The 22076-nt window shown below is 36.5% G+C and overlaps 1 protein-coding gene across 5 annotated transcripts in view; it reads right to left on the bottom strand.

The window, feature by feature from the left end:
- SLC25A21 (solute carrier family 25 member 21) overlaps positions 1-22076 on the bottom strand; it is a 512298-nt gene that overhangs the window by 404687 nt on the left and 85535 nt on the right. The window lies entirely within an intron of this gene.

Genomic DNA, 22076 nt, shown 5'->3' on the forward strand with positions numbered 1-22076 from the left:
TTAGAAGTATTCTTTGTATTGTTTTACTTTTTCAACCTATTTAGAAGTTTTAAATGTTTAAAATTATTTTCAGAAAAGTAGAGAACAAAAGACATTAATGAATGGATTCCACAATGTCTATCTATAATCTAGACATAGATGAGGGAAAATACTAGTATACTAAAGAATAGAGCAGAAGAAATTATCCAGAATGCAGTACAGCAGGGAAAAAATGTAAATATGAAAGAGAGATTAGGCTTAACAGGCTAAGGAGTAACATATATTTAACCAGAGCTCCAGAAGAAGAGGAGAAAAAAATGGAGAAGGAGGAGGGGCAAACTGACTAACAATTTTTTAGAACTACCAATCACAAATTTATGAATCCCAATGAATTTTGAATAGGCAAATAAAATGAAATGAACCTGTAGTAACATCATAGTAAAACTGCATTACCCCAAAAAACAAAGTAAAAGCAGCCAGAGAAGTAAAGGACAGATGACCTCCCAAAGAACACCAGTTTGACAGCTGACTTCGCAAAAACGACACCAAAAGCCAAAAGATAGTGTAAAATTTATATAAATAGATATTAAATGTGTGAGAGGCAATAACTGCCAACCTCGACTTCTATACCCAGAAAATGCATCCTTATTTTAAACATGTTTTCAGGAAAAAGAGATTTCTTTTTCTACCAGCAGACCCTGAATAAATGGATTCCAAAAGGATATACTACAAGTGGAACAAAAGTGATTCCAGATGGAAAATCTGAGATGCAAAAAGAAATGACAAACAAAAACAGCATTAAATATATGAGAAGATCCCATGAACAAAAGTATAGAGGCAGAAGATTGTCTAGTGTGTTCAGGGAATTGCCAGCAGCTTGGTAGTGGGTTGGTGAAGCAGAGAGTTACTCTTTCAGCTTTATCAAATACAAATCCTAGCAGTAAAAACTAAAATTAAGCATGTGCTCAGAATACATGTAAATTTACTTATTTATGAAAATATTATGTGTATTATAAAATGTACACAAAAATAATTTTAAAGGATAGGATTAAGAATAAAATATAAATAGAACATCTGATATTTTCTTCCCATATTCTAAGGGATTCTATTGCAAAATTAGAAGTCAGCAAACTATGCCCTGCAGGTCAAATCTAGCCCACCATCTGTTTCATTTGACAACAACAAAGCTGAGATATATGGCCTATGAAGTCTAAAATATTTACTATCTGGTCCTTTACAGGAAATGTATGCCAAACTCTGGACTTGAACACGGGCCATGACAGCAGTCAGGGCTCATAGTCACCACATTGTGGACTTGTCCATCATACCAAATGAAGAGCTCTGAAGGATTTTAAGCAGGAGAAAGGTCATTCTGGTAGTTGCATGGTAAATGGAACAGAGGAGAGATGCCTGATGCAAGGGAAGTCAACTAGGAGATTTTTTTTTTTTTTTTTTTTTTTTTTTTGAGACGGAGTTTCACTCTTGTTACCAAGGCTGGAGTGCAATGGCACAATCTCGGCCCACCGCAACCTCCGCCTCCTGGGTTCAGGCAATTCTCCTGCCTCAGCCTCCTGAGTAGCTGGGATTACAGGCATGCACCAAGAAACCCCGTCTCTACTAAAAATACAAAACTAGGAGGTTATTTTTTTGTGACATTGATTCAAGTACTTCTCCTCTGTGAGACAAGGTTCTCTGTCTATAAAATGGATGTGATAATTCACACAGAGTTCTCTGTGGGTCAGAGGAATAAATGTATAATACAGTGTGTCTTAACTGTGAAAGCACTATAACAGTTTGAAGTATGATGATTTTATTTGCAGTAGATTTTCATTAAATGAATGTTTTAGAAAGAGTTACATGTGTTCTGCTGTCTCAGTTTGGTTGTATTCTTTTATATTAGTACATTTTACATGATTGTATCACATAGCTATACTGAACTCATTTAGTATCAAAATTTAATGCAATTTAATTTTGTACATTGATTTAAATCTATTTTAGTCACTTGTCTGGAAAAACATTGCTAGATACTAATAATTCAGTGCAAATTCTTGCTTGTTCACTTACAAAGGGTAGTACTCATTGAAGAATGTATTTACATGAACTGACTTATTAACACCTGATATGTACATCTCATGTAACAGGCATAAAGAAGATCATTAATAAATAATATGGCAGAAAAAGATCTATGAGAACCATCATATTTTCTTCCAATTCTTGAGATTCCCCAAACATTATAAGCTAAATAAAGCAATTTTTAAAAAACCACTTAAGGTACTTCTTTTATTACTGTTTATGACACTGAAACGTATGACCATATTAGATGATCCTTTTTCAGATTCAGAGGTGTGGTTTTCAAGAGCACCCATCTGCACCCACCATCTCATAAGATAAATTACTGAGATATAACATGGTTGTGATATAGTAAAGAGTATCAGTGGCAACGGTAGATTATACCCTTATAATCTTTGTGTCTCTATCCTTGATGTGTGTACAAATATGTGTTTATGAACACATGTATAGACATCCTTTAAAAACATGCCAGCATATTGTGAAAACAAATGTGATTATCATCAGTGAAGATAGAAGGTGAGACATAGCACCACATGCATCCTAATAGAACTGCAGGCTGTTTTAATTTAAATCAATTTCAGCCTTCTTCATTGAAAACAGAAGTAAATCATGCAAGGAACTAGTTCATACTGGGAGAGACAGCAAAGAATGCCAATAAAATTTATTTGTAAAAAAATTACTACGAAAATATTTCTACCACATTTCCAGTTTTATTTTAAATAAAAGAATAGAGGCCCTTTTCCAGGAACATTTTAAAAGGAAATAGCTTAAAGGAAGCTTTTATTTCTGCTTTTTATACATATGGCTGAGTCGCATTTATTTTGCATTAATTTGCAGACAAAACCCTGATTCTCTACTCAAGAAAAAACTTGACACAAGCAACACCGTGGTCTATGAAAAATAAGGCTATGTGATCCCTCATTCTGCCTGTGTTCAACACATGCACATTACTGTTCACTCCACTGATAACAATGATCAATGCTCCCAGTGTACAAGGTACACACTTTCACAGAGACTCCATATCAGTGCCCTAAAATTTACAGGCAGTTATTTCATTCATGTGTCTTCTTTTGGAACCTGGGTAATTTAACGAATCCAGGATTCAAGGTTTTGTTTTGTTTTTTATGTTTTGGCAATTGTATTATCATCCTAATTAGACTCTAACATATATTCTACCTATGACCATTTACCTTCTTTGATGAGCACACTAAGGGACATGTAAAAAAGAAAGACGTCTGATTTCCTTCAAGTGCTGTGGACATACTCCAAATTGTCACTGTTTTCTCAATCTGTTATCAATGAGCTTATCTTAACTTTTAGTAAATCTATTCACATTTTCAATCTGCATCACATCCTAGGATAATACATTCCACAAGTTTCTATTCATTGTAGACCTCTTTTAAACTTCTGCAAGTGCCCTAAGTTCTAGTATGCCAGAATTCAATAAATCAGAAAGCATAGTTTTTATGATATTATAAATTTTATCCACATCCCCTTGCTCAGCATTTTTCCTTTGTAAATAGGCCCCCATTTTAATTCTACACTCAGAAAAATATATATTTCATGATTTACTCTCCAACTTAAGCTAATTAATCATTATTCTTTTGTTCATGTTAGTTAACTTTCTCTGCATCCTCTCACTTTAATCATGTCTTCCTTGAGGGCTGCTAACCAGAATTGCACACCATGTTCCTGGCGCAGGGCATTACAAGGTACAAAGAGAGGCTGTTTATTCTAAAACAATTTCTAAGCAAGCCTGGAAATGATTAAGATACTTGTGGAATCACCACATACACTGGAATCAAGAAGGGCTTTGGGTGAAATGGTGCTTGTCAGTGAAGATAGGGTGCAGAGGTGAGAAGTGCTCTGCCCCTGTCAGGTTCACCTCCTCTTAAGCCTGGGCTGCTTTGCTCACTGGACAAGCTGTCACATCAGTTTCTCCAGGGGAAGGACTCATCACACAAGGTTCTGAAATACCAAGAGTTTCTCTGAAAGTGGAATTTTCAAATAACTTTGCAAGACAAACTAAAGTAAAGCACGAAAGACAAAGGAGAAAGACATTGGGCTATTTGTCCATTTATGCTGACATAAAGCCACATTCCAAAATGATTAGCCATTTATAAAACATCCAGTAAATTGTCAAGGGCATTAATCCCCTGGAAAGTAATTCAGAAGGTTTCTTGGCAAGTATAGAATCAAAGCAAAGATGTATTCATGGTATTGAAAATTTTTAAAAATGCTAAATTAATCCCACTGCAGAATATAACATATCTGTATTACTGCCAGACAACTTGTGTTCATCAGATACTATTTTTCAGAGACTGGAGCAAACTTGATAAGCAGCTATTAGTTATTAAATTCCAATTCTCTGTTTTATACAAACTCAGTGAAGACAATTCCTTTTCAACGAGTTTACAGAAAAGAAGACAAATGTCTGGATCACGTGCTACCATTTTTCAATTTCTCTGCCCTTTAAAACCTTTATAAATGGAACCAGCCCTGGGCTAGAAGGCAGCTTCAGAATATTTCTTAACACATTATTTTTGATAATAATTACAAATCAAATCTAGTTGAAAAATAAGTCAAAACCTATTTGCTATATATTCAGTCAGAAAGCAATTAACTAGATTTCAACTTTCTTCAGTCATACTCTAGATCCAGAGATACATTCTGGTTATTCAAGACAGACTAGAAAAACACCTGAAATTGTATTTATAAGCATGTTTTCAAGATTCAATTTTTAAACTACTCTGCATTTTGTCAAATCTAAGATGCAGTCATTCCTCAAATGCATCATCATTTTTAATAGAAAGAATGTCTTGCTTTGTTGCCCAGGCTGCTCCTGAACTCCTGGCTTCAAGAGTTCAAGGATTGCCAACTCCTGGCAATCCTTCCACCTCAGTCTCCCAAAGTGCTGAGATTATGGGCATGAGCCACTACAGCCATCCTGGGTCTTCATTACTTTATGAGGACTCCTGTGCCAAGTAAAATTTGTATTATAGTTTGCTGTTGTTAATCTATTTTATGTAATTTAACTCTCAGACCCAACTGGGATCCGAAGAGAATGGAGGTGTTTTCTGCCTCAACCCCATCCAGCCTGCCCCTGCTATCCTGCACTGTCTCCTAGCATCATTCCTGAAGCCAACAGGCCCTCTTGTCTTGTGTCCAGGTGAAATGCTCTGCCAGGCAATCTGGCATCAGTTTAAGTTAAAGTGTTAACTTACCTATTTGGGTATAACCCGGGTTAGTCTCCTGTGATTGACCAAGAAAGTTAACCATTTTCCCATATTTCTGTACTCTTTGAACACACCTATAGTGTTCAAAATGCCTTCTGAGATAAAACATCCCTACAAAGCTCTAGAAAGAGGTAAGGAAATTTACCTTGTCAATTATCTCTAGAACTAGTCTTCCTACCTCAGAGGAGTGATGTTCAGCTCTGTTCAGATGGGTCAGGTAATATATTATTTAAGAACAAAAGGAAAGAAGAAAGAGCTATCATTCCATGCATACAACTTAATTTAAATGAACAAATAACTTAAATCCTTTCTTTAGCATTGTCAGCAATAAAGCAAATCAACTGCAGTTAAAAAAATAACTCTGTTTTTCTACAAGTTTGCTTCTAATGATGTGGTACTCTTCTAGGACTGAAACTGATGTTTTCTTTATTTCATAACATATAAACTTACACCACTATTGACTGAAAATAGGGCAGCTCTTCCTTGATGGAATTAGAAATCATGATCCTCAGTTATGTTAGACATTCTTCATTTTGAGGCAGGAGAATTGCTTGAACCCGGGAGGCGGAGGTTGCAGTGAGCCGAGATTGCGCCACTGCACTCCAGCCTGGGCAACAAGAGCAAAACTCCATCTCAAAAAAAAAAAAAAAAAAAATTCAAAAGGCAGGAGGAGAAAAAGGATTGAGTGTTTATTTCCCCAACTTCCTCCTCTATAGGTAAGGTTTTGAGTTGTGTCTCTCCAGTTAAGGCCACAGCCACTGTAAAGCAGCCTTCACCTCCTCTTTCAGCAATGGCCAGCGGTGGAAAATGTTTTTTTCTGAGTGCTGGATCCTCCTGTTCATTCCTTAACTCTGCCTTCCCTCATCAATCATTCTTCCATTAACCTCTCTTCAACTGTGCCCTTTCCATGTACCATTTGTTTCCTGTGGGAAGCTGATTGATACCTCAGATTTTACAATACAAGATAAGTACCTGATGTAAAGTGTGGACCTTGTCTTCAGTCTAAAGCAAAGGATACCTCTTCCTCAAATACTTACCATTAACATTAATTTTAAATTGTCTGCTATTCTGCTACTGTCAAATCCTGCATGAAGCCTCATTATAGATGCCAACTATTCTCTCTTCAAGAGCCCAGGTGTTAGCCCTATATTAGGCTAGACCACAAGGAAGCTACATACCTCAACCATGTCCCTCTGAACCCGACCTGTGGAACTGCCTTGCTTGTAACAGATTATAATTCACCCATTTCCATAGTCTGCCTTAGTCACTCTTCCTGTGGGCTCTCACAGCACCCTTAGCTTGTCTATTAGTCTTTCTATACTGTTGCTTTTCTCACTTGTCTACCTGACCCACTAGATATTAAGCAATATGAGTACACAAACTTTCTTGCATACTTTAGTATCATAGCACCTAAAACTGGGCCATCTGAGCACTCAATGATATTTGGGACCTGGTATTGGAGAGCATGGTACTAGGTTCTGGAAATACAAAGTTATAGAAGGCATTGCCCCTGCCTGAAAGCATCATTGTTAATTACATGGACCCTGTGAAGTTAATATTTTGACCACAGATGAAAGTTTTCTATGCAAATACTTCTCAAAGGAACTGGCTTCCTTTTGCAACCCAGTAAAAACTGAACTATGAAGACCACTTTGAAACTACAGTAAGGTTTTACATTAAATGGTGTAGCTTTCCACCACTAAGACCTCTTGACTTAACATTTTCCTTCTTCTTCCAATATTTCCTCATTCTTTCTCTGATTTACACTTTATGAATGGTTCTTGGTGGTTTTTTCCCTTGCCCTAGATTTTACTGGAAGCTGTTTCAAATGCTTCTTGAAAGAAGCTGAAGCATAAATAACAGAAAAAGATTGCTTTATTTTTCCCCATTTAAATTTTATCTACCTTTGAAACTTTATATTGATAGACCCAGTCAATTTTTCACTTAAATTAGTTTTAAAAGGTCACATTTGTATTGGTACAGAATTAGCAATAGAAACTTCCATTTATGATTAAGAAGACATTGAATCTGGCCGGGCGCGGTGGCTCAAGCCTGTAATCCCAGCACTATGGGAGGCTGAGGTGGGTGGATCATGAGGTCAGGAGATCGAGACCATCCTGGTGAACGTGGTGAAACCCCATCTCTACTAAAAATACAAAAAATTAGCTGGGCATGGTGGCGTGTGCCTGTAATCCCAGCTACTCAGGAGGCTGAGGCAGGAGAATTGCCTGAACCCAGGAGGCGGAGGTTGCGGTGAGCCGAGATCGCGCCATTGCACTCCAGCCTGGGTAACAAGAGCGAAACTCCGTCTCAAAAAAAAAAAAAAAAAAAAAAAGAAGACATTGAATCACACACCAAACGGTAAACAGTGTATGTCAAGTGATTGGGGAAGGAGGTACAACCACTGTGGACACTCACTTTCCATATTACATAATTTTCAAAATTTTACAAGCAATTTTACTTATATATGCAGAAAAAAAACACATTTGAAGGAAGTAAAATAAAGAAAGACATCCTAGTTTATCTTTGTTTTCCCATGTCACATGGTGGTCGAATTCACATGTGAATTTAAGATATATAGGGTGGTAATTTGATTATTGAGTCATATGTGACCCAGCTGAATGAATGTAATAACAGACAGATGATGGTTTATGTCATTGATATGAACTGATTTCCCTTGTTCCGTATTTTAGCAGCCAGTCATTTCCAGAATTGGCTTACGCCCTGAAAATATCCTCCACAGGGATGCAGTTTTGAGCCTGGGACATTCATTAACAGCTGGAAGACATTTGGTGACTCCAAATGATGAGGGCCAGCTGGAGCTTTCAGGATGGGCACCTGCCCTGGAGCCAAGCCTATGCTTCCCCAAGCTAGCAAACACCTTGCTCTGGCTCTCCCCAAGCTCATTTACATATTAAGTTAAGTCATCAAAAAAATGACAATTCAGTTGAAACAGCCTTCATATGTAGAGGCCACATTGCAAGACCCTCCCTCCCTCCCTTTCTCTCCCCCTCCCTCCCCCCCTTCCTTCCTTCCCTCCTTCTTTCCTACCATTCTCTCTCTCTCTCTCTCTCTCTCTCTCTCTCTCTCTCTCTCTCTCTCTCTCTGTGTAGCTCTGTTATCCAGGCTGAACAGTGGCACAATCTCAGCTCGCTACAACCTCCACCTCCCAAGCTCAAGTGATTCTCCTACCTCAGCCTCCCTAGTAGCTGGGATTACAGGCACACATCACCAGGCATGGTGAATTTTTGTATTTTCAGTAGAGATGGGAGTTTCACCATAATCCCCAGGCTGGTCTCAAACTCCTGAGCTCAGGTATTCCACCCATCTAACCTCCCAAATTCCTGGTGTTCACAGCCATGAGCCACCACACCTGGCCTGTAAGACTTTATTTTGTTTGTTTGTTTGTTTTGAGGTAGAGTCTTGCTCTGTCACCCAGGATGGAGTGCAGTGGAGTGATCTTGGCTCACTGCAACCTCCGCCTCCCAGGTTCAAGCGATTCTCCTGCCTTAGCCTCCCAAAGTAGCTAGAATTACAGGCACCCTTCACCATACCCAGCTAATTTTGTATTTTTAGTAGAGTCGGGTTTTCACCATGTTGGCTAGGCTGGTCTTGAACTCCTGACCTCAAGTGATCTGCCCACCTTGGCTTCCCAAAATGCTGGGACCACAGGTGTGAGCCACTGCACCCAGCCGTTGTAAGACTTTTTTTTTTTTTTTTTTTTTTTGAGACAGAATCTCACTCTGCTACCCAGGCTAGAGTGCAATGGTGGTCTCCACTCACTGCAACCTCTGCCTCCCAGGTTCAAGTGATTCTCCTGCCTCAGCCTCCTGAGAAGCTGGGATTACAGGCACATGCCACTACCCCCAGTTAATTTTTGTATTTTTAGTAGAGATGGGGTTTCACTATGATGACCAGGCTGATCTTGAACTCCTGAGCTCATGATCCACCCGCCTGGGCCTCCTAAAGTGCTGAGATTAAAGGCATAAGCTGCCACGCCTGGCCCCCTGTAAGACTTTTTAATATTTAATATAAGCCTGAGTTAGAACATGAAACATGGGGAAGGGTGCAGCATGGAGAGCATAATTTTCAAATTCCTAGGCCACTCTTGTCATAATAATTATAAAGATTAATACAGAAAGGTCTCTCTATTGAAGAATAAAAGAAAGTCTCCATAAAATATAAAATTAATGTAAAGTGTGTAAATAATGAAATATTGGGGTTCCATGTTTATCTTCTGATAGCATAAAACATTTGGGCTGTTTAACATTAAACCCCAAAGACCTAATCAAATAGATAGCTAAGTAACTCAGACATTGTAAGTAACTTCAGCGCTATAGCACTGTATTTGCCAGAAGATACAGTCAATTCTTTCACCATGCCGAGATATCATTTAGTGGATAACTTAAACAAGCATTGATAAAAGTTTTTTACAAAAGATGCTATCAGCAAAATAAACAGAGGACTTTGTATTACTTCAAAGGTTATTTATAATGTGTTTAGAAAAAATTCAATGGAAACAGGAAAATAATGTCTTGATTTTCTAAACTTTACAACATCTGCTTTTACTTACTTTCAACATTGTAAAGTTCTCTGGATTTTAAGTGAATTACTTTGCTTTCTCCTTGTCTATTCCTTTAGTTGACGATCTTCCCAGTAGATCATACACCTGGGCATAATCTATGACCACCTGAAAATCTCTATGTTATATATAACAGCTGAATTTTAGAACATGTTACATAGAAATGGAAAGATATCTCAAAAGAAAGACAAGGTGTATAAGGAGCAGACCCCTCTATAAAAATACTCAAAACATTGTATGATTCTATTTCATATCATCCTACACTGGATAATCTGCATGGCATTTGCAATCCTAAGACGGGTAGTAGTAAAAATATTTGCTAAAGAAAAACACTTACGTATGTGTGTATACATGGGTATGTTTGTGTGTTTTGTTCAAATTCAAATAAGAATATTAACATAATGGTCAGTAAATCCCTATAATATAATGGTCAGCTTTTGGCTTAGGTTTTAACCAAAAACAAAACAAAAGGCACTAAAATCTGCTGGTAACAATATTCTTAATGTTATTCCATTCAGTGGAGCTTTTGCTTTCCTTCTTTCCAAATCAAAAGGACTTAAATCTCTAGATATTTTCGAAATACTTTTAAAATTTTTAAACGAAAGATATTTCTCTATGCTCAGTGAGAGTTATACATGACACACTGACATCCACCTACTTTGTAAAGGGGCATATAAGTCCGTCATTCCTTGACCTTTTTTTTGTCTGACCAAACATTCCATTTGTTTCACTGAAAATAAGTTACTTTGGAAAAATACAACCATTCCTACTGCTATATTTTCTAATTTCTTAAAATTTGAGATTTAAGTTAATTTTACATAAATTAGAAAAAGTGGGTTGAAAAAAAGAAAGATGACATATTGGTCATCATTTAAACACAATTTTATCCAGGACTTTCTTGGAAACTTTGTTGAAATGCTTTAAACATTTGTTGGTGGCTTCTTACAAAGCTGGTTTAAAGCCTGTGGGTTATTTGTGGTTAATATACAAGAGGAAAAAAAGAAAAATACAGAGAAAATGGCCTTTAAGGCACACACTCCTGAGGTTTCACTGCTGGGTTAGCTGACATTCTTTCCTTCACTTCCCTAGTTGAGCTGACCTCAAAGTTCTTGGTGTCCAAGACTTCCAAAAGAATGCTAACCACATTATCATCCCCAGAGGGGAAAACAGAAACAAACTTGGATGATATATCAGGATAAGGAATAAGTCCACAAAGTGTTTAAGAAGAAAGGAGAGTTCTACTGTAATCACACCAAAAATCAAGGTTTTGTGGACATGGATTAGTCCACATGAAAAAGAAGAGTGATTTTGTCATTCAGTCAAAAGTCCTTCATAAGCAGTTAAAAAAAGAGCAAGTTGGGAGCCATTATTCTTAGTTTCTGCCACTCACCTGTGAAATCAAGATGTGAGACAGAATACAAAGATCCCTATCTTTAAAGAATTTTGAAAATGGAAAGATACTGGAAGGCAGTGGTATGAAGAGGGAAAAGAAGCAAGGGCATTCTCTGGCCATCATCAAATGTTGGCAACACTGCCTTTATGGTTGCTTTGATTATGCGTTATGTTCATACAGTTTTAGCTATGGATAATTTGTTGCTTTGGCTTTAATTTTCCTTTTTTTTTTTCATTGCATGTTTTAAAATGGTTTGCATTGGAGAATCAATTTAACCACAACAGAACAGACTGTGATTTGGAATTTGTATGACCTCACTTGAGGTAAAAGGAAGCTAGAAATCAGTTCTAGGAAAGAAAGGAAAAAACCCAGGCTCACAAGCCTTTCTCTTTTCCTTAAAAAACATTTTTAAAGATGTTTTCACCTGATGGTTCCTTTAAATCATCACTTCAGAATGTTAATGTTTTAAATGTTAGTGCTCCTCTGAGGGCCCTGTCATAGGCTTTTGTTGTTTTCATTCTATATACTTGCAGAACTTTAATTCGAATCCATGTACAACTGGTCACTCTCACATTTTTATGGTTAATCCGGATCTGCAGATCTTTGGACCCACTTATCTAACTGCCTAGTGAACAACAGCCTACCTGGTATCCCACACATCCTCCAATGTTCAGAACTGAACTCATTTCCTTTTTCCCGACCTTTCAACCCCTACTCCCCAAGGTTTTCCCTAATGCTCTTTTTCTTTGGTGTCTACCCATGTACCTCAAATCACTAATCCAGGGATCTCTTTGACTCCTCTGTCTCAATTTCTGAAAAACCAAGTTCTGTCAATCTGCCTCCTCATTATCACTTTAACCTTTCTCCTATCCAATCCATGTTTCCTCCACACAACCCTTGAACTTACCTTTGTTTGGAGTGATCATCATAAAACACAAATCTGATCATGATGCTCCAGTTTAAAACTCTTCAGTAATGTCTTATTATCTTTATAATCCAGTCTACCTTAACATGCCCTAAAAGATTCTTATTATTTAGCCTGTGCTTCCTGCTTCACTGACAAGGTTTCGCTTGCTCTTCCAGTCACACTGAGCATCGTTCAGTCCCTGGAAGCTGCCAAACATTCATTTGAAACATGCCATTCTCACTGCCTATCCCCAATCCAAATGTCACTTTCTTAGTGCCATGGTCTGAAGGTGTGTGTCCCCACCAATTCACAGGTTGACGTCTAATCACCAAGGTAATGGTATTAGAATGTGGGGCTTTTGGTAGGGAATTACATCACGAGGGTGGAGCCTCATGAATGGAATTAGTGCCCTTATAGAAGAGGCCCCAGAGAGTTGTTTTGTCCCTTCTACTCTATGAAGGCCCAGCTAGAAGCTGCCATCTATTAACCAGAAAGAAGGCCCGTACCAGACACCAAAACTGTCAGTGATCTTGGATTTCCCAGCCTACAGAACTTAGAAGTACATTTCTGTTGTTTACAAACAGGTTTAAGGTATTTTGTTACAGCAGACCAAACAGACTAAACTAGAGATATCTTTCTTCACTCTAAGTAAGATCAAGTCCCTGGTAATGCTCGAAAAAACCCTAACTTCCAGTGTAGTAGTCATCATATACTGTTGTAATTGTGCTCAGTGTCCCTGAGGGCACAGACAACTTTTGTCTTATTAACTACTCAGGGCCAGGCGCAGTGGCTTATGCTTGTAATCCCAGAATTTTTGGAGGCTGCGCCTGGCAGATAGCTTGACCCAGGAATTCAAAATCAGCCTGGGCAATATGGTAAGACCCCATCTCTACAAAAAGATACAAAAAAAATTTTTTTAGCCAGGCATGGTGGTGTGCACCTGTGCTCCCTGCTACTTGGGAGGCTGAGATGGGATGATCACCTGAGCCCAGGAGGTCAAGACTGCAGTGAGCCATGATCATTCCACTGTACTTCAGTCTGGGTGACAGAGCAAGATCCTGCCTCAAAAACAAACAAACAAACAAACAAAAAACTACTACTTAGCACCAAGTACTTGGTAGGTATTTAATAAATACTAATTGAACAAACTAACATATTTATTTATATATTTCTTCCTTCAATAGCATGATAGGGCACATGATCTGCTGTATACTTATAAGTCACTGGTTCATTCACCACAGAGGAAATATGAGCCATTCCAGAAAGAATTAAGATTCAGCATGCTCCATAATTATGATATCTCATAGAAGTTATGACATCATTTGCCCTAAATTCTTCCAAGATAATTGGAAGGATAGTAGCAGTGTCAAATTCCAGGCCCAAATATACAGTTATCTTTGGCTAATCCAAAAGTTGTAGGTAGAATGAATACATTAATTGTTAAATGGTTATTGACTATCTCTATCTATTCTCCTTAATCCTGTCAACTAGTTTGGAGAGAGGTAGGGGGATAGTCAAGATGCTATTAATCTGGAAGAATATTCTACCCAGCCCCTGAATCTAATTTTAAGGGGAACTACTACCAATGACATTATAAGACCCTGATCATGATGCCTGTAAAGTGCTTGTGTGAAATCTTTTCAACTTTATTTGGGAACAAGAGAAAAACTGTAGGTTAATAGAGGCATTACAATGTTACCTAAGTTAGAAGAGTTTTTAAATGGCCTATTTAATTATCTCTTAACACTTGGGTATGTCTCCTCTAATGTAAGATGTAATATCATTTATAACTTCTTGAGAGAGTTGTAATTGAGAAGACACATTGTTAGTGATACATCATGGAAAATGACTCAACTGTGGCAAAGGTGAGTCTCAAGACATGATCCAAACAAAAGGCATACCACCTACAGTGGCCTCACTTCATGATCAGCATTCAATACACTTACAATGATTTGCTTCTTGCTTCTGTCTGTCAGAATGTGGCTGTCGCCAAACGAACCCGGTCTCCCAAAACTGTTACATCAAACAGAAATTTCTGATTGGTTAATTTATAATTAAGGCCCACAAACAAAGAGGGAACCACTATGTTATTAAGCCAAAAACCATTATTGGCTTAACAGTTTTGTTGCTTTATATTGTTTACAGTGATAAAATACAGTAACAATTAGGAATTAAAATATTTTGAATCTTCTCTTTTATTCTGCACTTCAACTACTGAATCTTCAAATGCTAGCCTAGGAATTATTAAGATGCTGCAGTAAAGAGAAACCATGTAAAAGAATTAAATCAACTCTGAATAAACATAAAGGCTCAGCAAAAATGATCAATATTCAATTACCACACCAGAATCTCTTCAGTACCTAAGTTGTCTTAGTAACAAACTAAGAAACTATAACAAATATAGCAAGTCTGCTACATTGCTAGAAAACTGCCTAACCATATATAGATACTGGTAAAAAGAGAAAATGTGGTACATATACACCATGGAATACTACACAGTCATAAAAAAGGAATGAAATCATGTCCTTTGCAGCAACATGGATGGGGCTAGAGGTTGTAACCCTAAGCAAATTAACACAGGAACAGAAAACCAAATGCAGCATGTTCTCAATTATAAGAACTGAGCACACATAGACAGAAATATAGGAACAATAGTCACTCTGGACTATTACAGGGTAGGGGGAGTGGGTTTAAGAAAAAAACTACCCATAAGGCACTGTGCTCAGTATCTGGGTGACAGGATGACAGGATCCGTACTCTAAACCTCAGTATCATACAATATTACCATGTAATGAATCTGCACATGTATATCCTGTATCTAAAATAAAAGCTGAAATGTTTTAAAAATGTAAAAGAGAATATTAAGCATTAGCCATGATACAAAGCATTTTTAAAAAGAGAGAGTAGGATTCACAGGGACACCACCTATTTCTCCCTCTGTCTTCTTAAAAGTTTAGTCCTCAGAAATGAAAGGGAATGATAATACCCATCTAACATGATGGTTATGAAGAATGAATTAATTAGAATATGTAAATCTCCTAGCACACAGTGGAGTGCCTAGCCCATAGCAAATATTCAAAAAAATGTTAGTTCGTTTCCTTCTTCCTTTTCCTTACCCACCCTGAAGTACCTATTTTACCATGTGGAAATCAGATGGCCACTAGACAAAAGAGAAATCATTCAGATCTAATATTAGCAGATCCTTTTCTGTAGGCCTCTCTTCATAGTAGTTTGGTCTATAATTTTTCCCACAGAAATTATTAAATAAGGATATTTTGAACTTTGTGTTCAACACTAGTATAACTCAGTAAAGCAACCTAAGTAAACCTAATTTTTGCAGTAGATACTTCTACAACTACCACACCTCTATCTGAACATAGCACTAGTATTGTTGCCTAAAGTTCATTCCATATTCATACACCAGGAAGCTCTCAACTGTAACTGTCTCATCAATTTCAAGTTTAATTCTATCCTAACTGACTTAATAAATCAAATTGTTCACAACTGAGAGGCAGGAATTTTGTTTGCTCCGGTTTATACTGAATGTATGCTCTGAGAATAAAAGAGGTATAATAGGATGAAAATCAATTATTTCTCTCCACACAGTTAAGTGACTTCACCAGTTGTTTTTTCATTAAGTGAATTCATTAAGTGAATTCACCAATTGATTTTTCAGTCAACAAGTATTCACAGCCCATCATTTTCCAGGTATTGATACACTATTCTAGGTATGTAGCTGCAGCTATACACTTTCAGGGTTGATTTACAATGCAGTATTTGAAACATGTTTATAGTTTTACCTGATTATTATTACTCACCATGATTCTTATTTTTAACTACAATAACAATAACACATGTTCAGTGATTACAGTAATGCCAAATACAGAGGCAACTATTTTATTACATTTACTCTTCATAACATTTATATAACACAAAGATTATAATCCCCATTTTACCAGATGAGGAAAAGAGATGTCAAAAGGATATTTAACTTGCCCAAGGCCACCCCGTCAGTAAACACGAAAGCTGAAATTTAAATGAAGTCTGTCTAACTCTAGAGTGTCGTCTCTTAAGTCTAATCCAGTGCTACTCAAAATCTGGTCCCCCCATAAACTGGAAGCATCAGGAGCACTTGGGAACTTGTTAAAAATGCAGAACTTGCTGAATCATACTTTTAGAGAGTGGGACCCAGCCATCTATGTTTAACCAAGCCCTCCATGTGCCTCTCATACATGCTGAAGATTGATAAGCACTACTCTAACCCACTACACTATACATACTACTCAATCTCCCTAATTCATAACTTACTAATGGTGTTAAGTCAGCTGATCGCTCACTTGCATTTAAGAAAAGCATTTAGCCATTATCACAGTTGACCTTTTTGGTTGAATTCTATGGGTAGTTAAAATTCAACTCTGTACCATATCCTTTAAGCATGGTGACCATTCATCCTAATCTTCCTGGGACAGTTCCATTAAGCCTGTTGTCATGACGTAATTATTAAAACTGGTCTCTTTTACTCTCAAAAGTGCCACAGTTTGAACCATTAATCCTGTGGTTGTCCTAGATAAAAAGCACTACTATAAAGGCAGTCCCTCCCACTTTACGTCTTACCATGCACCCTCACCTCTATGCTCTAGTTACAAAAATGGCCTTATCTCAATTCCTTAAAAATCTCAAACTTGCTTGTGATATAAGGTTTTAGCATTTCTGTTTCTTCTTCTTAGGAGGCTCTTTCTCTAAATCTCAGATGATATAATCCTCCTTAATAGTACCCAAGGGTAAGCTGGTGGTAGGAGCAGTTGGTCCTGCATATAGGAAATTTGGAGATATACTGTTGAGAGAGAACTTTAGAACAATAACAAAACCAAATTAGAGTCAGTTCAGTCTACTTTTCATTTATTGCTATGCACCAGCAATTTTAAATGTCAGTGATAAAATGCTGTTTTTACCAAAATATGTTATTTGCCCTTCAATAAACATTATATTCTACATGAAAGCTAATTCAGAGAACCCTAGTTACATAGTTGGCTTCCAACATACACAGTCATAAATGCTTGAATGCAATCCAAGAGTAAGTTCCCAATAGATTAAGAATAGTTACAGATCACTTTGGGTACAGTTTGTGTCTCCAGCTCCTGAGTTACTATATACTCAATAGATTACATTAAAAAAAATAAAAATTCCTACACAAACAATAGATTCAAAATTGTATAATACTGGCATAAGGGCAATCATATGGGTCAGGATAGAATTGAGAGTCCAGAAACAAACCCCGACATTTATAATTGACTGATTTACAGTGAAGGTGCCAAAATAACTCAATGAGGAAAAAACAAGTCTTTTCAAAACATAATGCTGGCACAAGTGCATATTCACACCCAAAAGAATGAAGTTGGACACTTATCTCACACCAACTCAAAATTGACCTAAGACCTACATTAAGAGCGAAAACCGTGAATTTTATGGAAAAAAAAAAGCAAACAAACCATAGGTATAAATCTTTATGACCTTGAATTAGGCCATCTTTTCTTAGATATGACAATAGCAAAAGAACAAAAGAATAAAAATTGGACTTTATCAGGGTCAAAACTTTTGTGCTGTCCATCAAGAAAATGAAAAGACTATACAATGTGAGAAGATATTTGCAAATCATATATCTGGTGCAAAAAACTTGTATCAAGAATATATAATGAACCATTGGCTGGGTATGGTGGCTCACGCCTGTAATCTAAGCACTTTGGGAAAGCCAAGGTGGGTAGATTACTTGAAGTCAGGAGTTCAAGACCAGCCCAGTCAATATTGTAAAACCTTATCTCTACCAAAAATACAAAAATTAGTGGGGTGTGGTGGTGCATGCCTGTAAGTCCTAGCTACTCAGGAGGCTGAGGCAAGTGGATCACTTGAACCCAGGAGGTGCACGTTGCAGTGAGCCAAGATCATGCCACTGCACTCCAGCCTTGAAGATAGAGCAAGACTCCATCTCAAAAAAACAAAGAATACATGATGAACCCTTATAACTCAATAATAAAAAGACAAATAATGCAATTTAAAATGTGAAAAGAAGATATATAAATGGCCAATAAGAAAACAAAAAGATTCTAAACATCACTGACCATCAGGGAAACACAAACCAAAATCACAATAAACTACCATGTCATACTCAATAGGATAGACAGAATTAAAAAGTCAGATGTTAAGTGTTGGCAAGGACGTGGAGAAGGTGGAGCCCTCATACACTGCTGTTGGGAATAAAATGATGCAACCATTTTGGAAAACATTCTGCCAGTTCCCGAAAAGGTTAAACATAGAGTTACTGTATGACCCAGCAATTCCACACTCCTAGGTATATACTTAAAACGTGAAAACATACGTCCACTCAAAAAGGTACTCGTGAATGTTCATAGCAGCATTATTCATAGTGGCCAAAAAATGGAAACAACCCAAATGTCCAACATTTGATGAATGGATAAATAAAATATGTTATATTCACATAATATAATGTTATTCAACAATAAAAAGAAATGAACTGATACATGCTACAATGTAGATGAACACTGAAAACATTATGCTAAGTGAAAGAAGCCAGACACAAATAAACACACATTCCACTTATGTGAAGTATCCAAAATTAGCAAATCTATTGACACAGAATGTAGATTACTGTAGTGATTTTCTAGGGCTGAGGTAGGAAAGGGTGATATGGAGGAAGTGGAATGATGACTAAAGGATATTGGTTTCTTTGGGGGCTGATGAAAATGTTCTAAAATTCATTACAACAATAATTGTACAACTCTATGAATATACTAAAAACCAATTAATTGCACACTTTAATAGTGAATTGAGTGGTATGGGAATAAACAGCATGTGTATTTCAATAAAGTTGTTCTAAAAAAAGATGTTAAATGGTAAAACAGTACAAGCTGCAAGCTCTACAGGTATATTTTTCTTTTTATTAAACAAATAGAATGATACAATTTAAAAGTGCTAATGTATTCCCTTTTCCTTTATTGTACTGTAATGTTTATTTTATTTTTATCTTATACATCAGTTTTGCAACTGGCATGATAATACACATGAGGTTAATAAGTTCTTTTTTGTCCGTTTTTTATTTTTTTACAGGGGTTTATCATTCTTTTCCTTGCATGATTATTACTAAAAATAACTGTGTCTGAAGAGGAGGGGGGTGTTAAAAATTATTTATCCTATATGTCAAATATACAAGAAATGCCACTGTTGCTCTTTATTATTTAGACTTTTGCTCAAATAGCGGCATCTCAGAGAAGGCTTCCCTAACGCCTCTGTTTAAAACAGACCATACTCCATGCTCATGGGATGACATCAGTTTTTATCCCATTCCCCAGGTTTATTTTCTCCAACTCTATGATTATCTGACATTATATTATTTGTTTATTTCTGTATGCTTCATTAGAATGTTAATTTATTAAGGAGTTGTCTGTCTTGCTTACCCCTGTATCTTCAATGCACAGTAAACATTCTATCAATATTTAGTGAACAAACACTAAAACATACATATAGCGGTTCAAAGATAATTTTATATTTATGCACAATTTCTGTTTTTCTCATCAGTTAGATGAACACATTGATTCCCAATCCTCTCAGCACAGTATTTCCTGTATGGACATTGTATTCTGCTAGAAACTTCAAAGATGTCAGAATAATCAAAATCCCTTTGTCTAGGAGTTTGAAATTTTAAAAAAGTATGACATTTTATACTCTTGCATTATCTTCAACAAACATTATGAGCTGTAATTCACTTGACTAAAGTTCAGATTATCCCAGAATTAATTATTCCAGTCTAGTGATAAAAACCAGCCTCATTTATTGAACCTAAATATTGCTGGACTTCGTTAAGTAGACTTCAAAACACTTCTGAATACTTGACAAATTTTTGTAGAAACTACTTTTGGGGGCCTGGATTTTTTATTATTGTTGCTTTATCTCCTTTTTAAAATAATAATTGTATTTTTAAAACAAAGTACAACTCTGTTATAATATGATTCAATACTAGAACTGTTTGGCTAGGCCGCAGGTCAAATCCCATTCCCTCCACAGTGTGACAATCACACAAGGTACAAACTTGACCACACTGCTAGCCTACAACTCCTTTGTTAGTCTTGTATTAGGATATGGAAGTTAAGATAAAAGGATATTACTCTGGGTATAGGTATGTTTATGTAATGTTCATTTTAGGTCTTCTCAATACAATGAAATATTCTGTCTTCTGAATAATAAATTGATTAAATTTAGGTGTTTGTATATGGATCCTCAACTACTTAACCAAACTAAAGACTGCATTGTAGAGCCCTGAATCTGTAGGTAGGATGCCTATATTCACATCTCCAGCGTACCACTTACTAGCTGCATGACACTGGCCAAGTTACTTATCCTCTTTATATCTCAGTTTTATCCCCTTTACAATAGAACCCACATCAAGAGATGGTAATAATTAAATGAGTTAAGCCATGTGGACTACTTAGAGCTTATGACATGGAACACTACCAAAAAGTGCCAGCCATTGTTTTTAAGTTGAAATGGGAAAGCCATTTAAAATTAGCCTTAGTTATTATAATACACCAATTAAAAATAAAAGGATACAATCTCTTATATTTTAATATAAAATTAGTAGGAAGACTTTAAGCTTCAGGCTTTTCATGTATAATTATATTTTATTTGCACAGTCCAAGTAATGACTTTGTGAGGGTAAAATTTGTGCAGAAGTTTAATAGATGCAAGATTATTTTCTTATACTGTTGTAACCTAGGAGATAAAAGAGTCCATGGCCCTCCTGCTAAGTTTAGACTAGGGGCTTTTTGTGAATAGTCACGTATTTCTTCATTAAACTGTTTTTTAATGGCCCTTTTGATGACTGCCAGTTTCCTCCACAATAAAAGAAGTTCTGATCTGTGAATTCATTTTTTAAATCCAGTAATAATTTTGAATACATTAACTAAGCATCATGGACCAAATAAGGAGCCAATTAGCTGTATTTTCCATCATTGAATAAAATAAGAATGAATCAACTTCATCACTAAACTTAAAAGGTTGTCATCATTGGCAAAGAAATCTGTTTTGTTCTGCTAACTCAAGTTCCTTTTGGAGAGTAAGGAAAGTTGGATTATCTATGACCTGAAACCAACTGAGTTTCATTTTCCTTTTTCCTTTGGGAAGGCTAGTCAAGGGAGCTCATACCATTATGCAGTAGCACTACACATAAAATTACTTTAAAAACTTCTTACTTAAAGCACCAACTAAAAATTTTTGCCCTATACGGTATTTATTTTCCTAAGTAGATGTTATTTATTTTTCCTTCTTTATTTATTCTTTATTTTCCTTTCTCACTCACCTAGATATTGAGATGATGTGGTGTATGCATCTCTACTCACCATGCTACCCTCTTTGATAAACAGACCTCACAGATAATTAACTCATCAACTAGTTACAACAAGCCAGAAAAGAGACAACCATGAGTGAGTCTGTAATCTTAATGCAAGCACTCTCCAACCATGTTTGTTTTTTGTGAAAGTACATCCTTCCCCCTCAAAGCATTGAGTTTTTGGTAAAGATCAGCTTTAAAATATTGCAAGAAACACACACACCAAATACATCATCATTGTGTGCCTCCTGAGTTAGTGGGTACATCAAATTTAATAAGAAATATGGTTCATCCTACGGATACATATTGGAAAAGGACATCTCATTTTCGGCATTTTCATGTGCACTTTTGTGGGAGGGTGGTTTCAAAGGAGAAAATGAAACACTTTTAACCTGAAATGTGTCACTAAACCTTGGGAGATTTTTATATTATGAAATTAAAAATACAATTGGGATGCATTAGTTATTTACAATCAAATGTTTAAATGCATATGCAGTATATTTTTTCCTCTT

The sequence above is a fragment of the Saimiri boliviensis genome, chromosome 2 (genome assembly GCF_048565385.1).
Source record: "Saimiri boliviensis isolate mSaiBol1 chromosome 2, mSaiBol1.pri, whole genome shotgun sequence".
In the NCBI taxonomy this organism is placed as follows: domain Eukaryota; kingdom Metazoa; phylum Chordata; class Mammalia; order Primates; family Cebidae; genus Saimiri; species Saimiri boliviensis.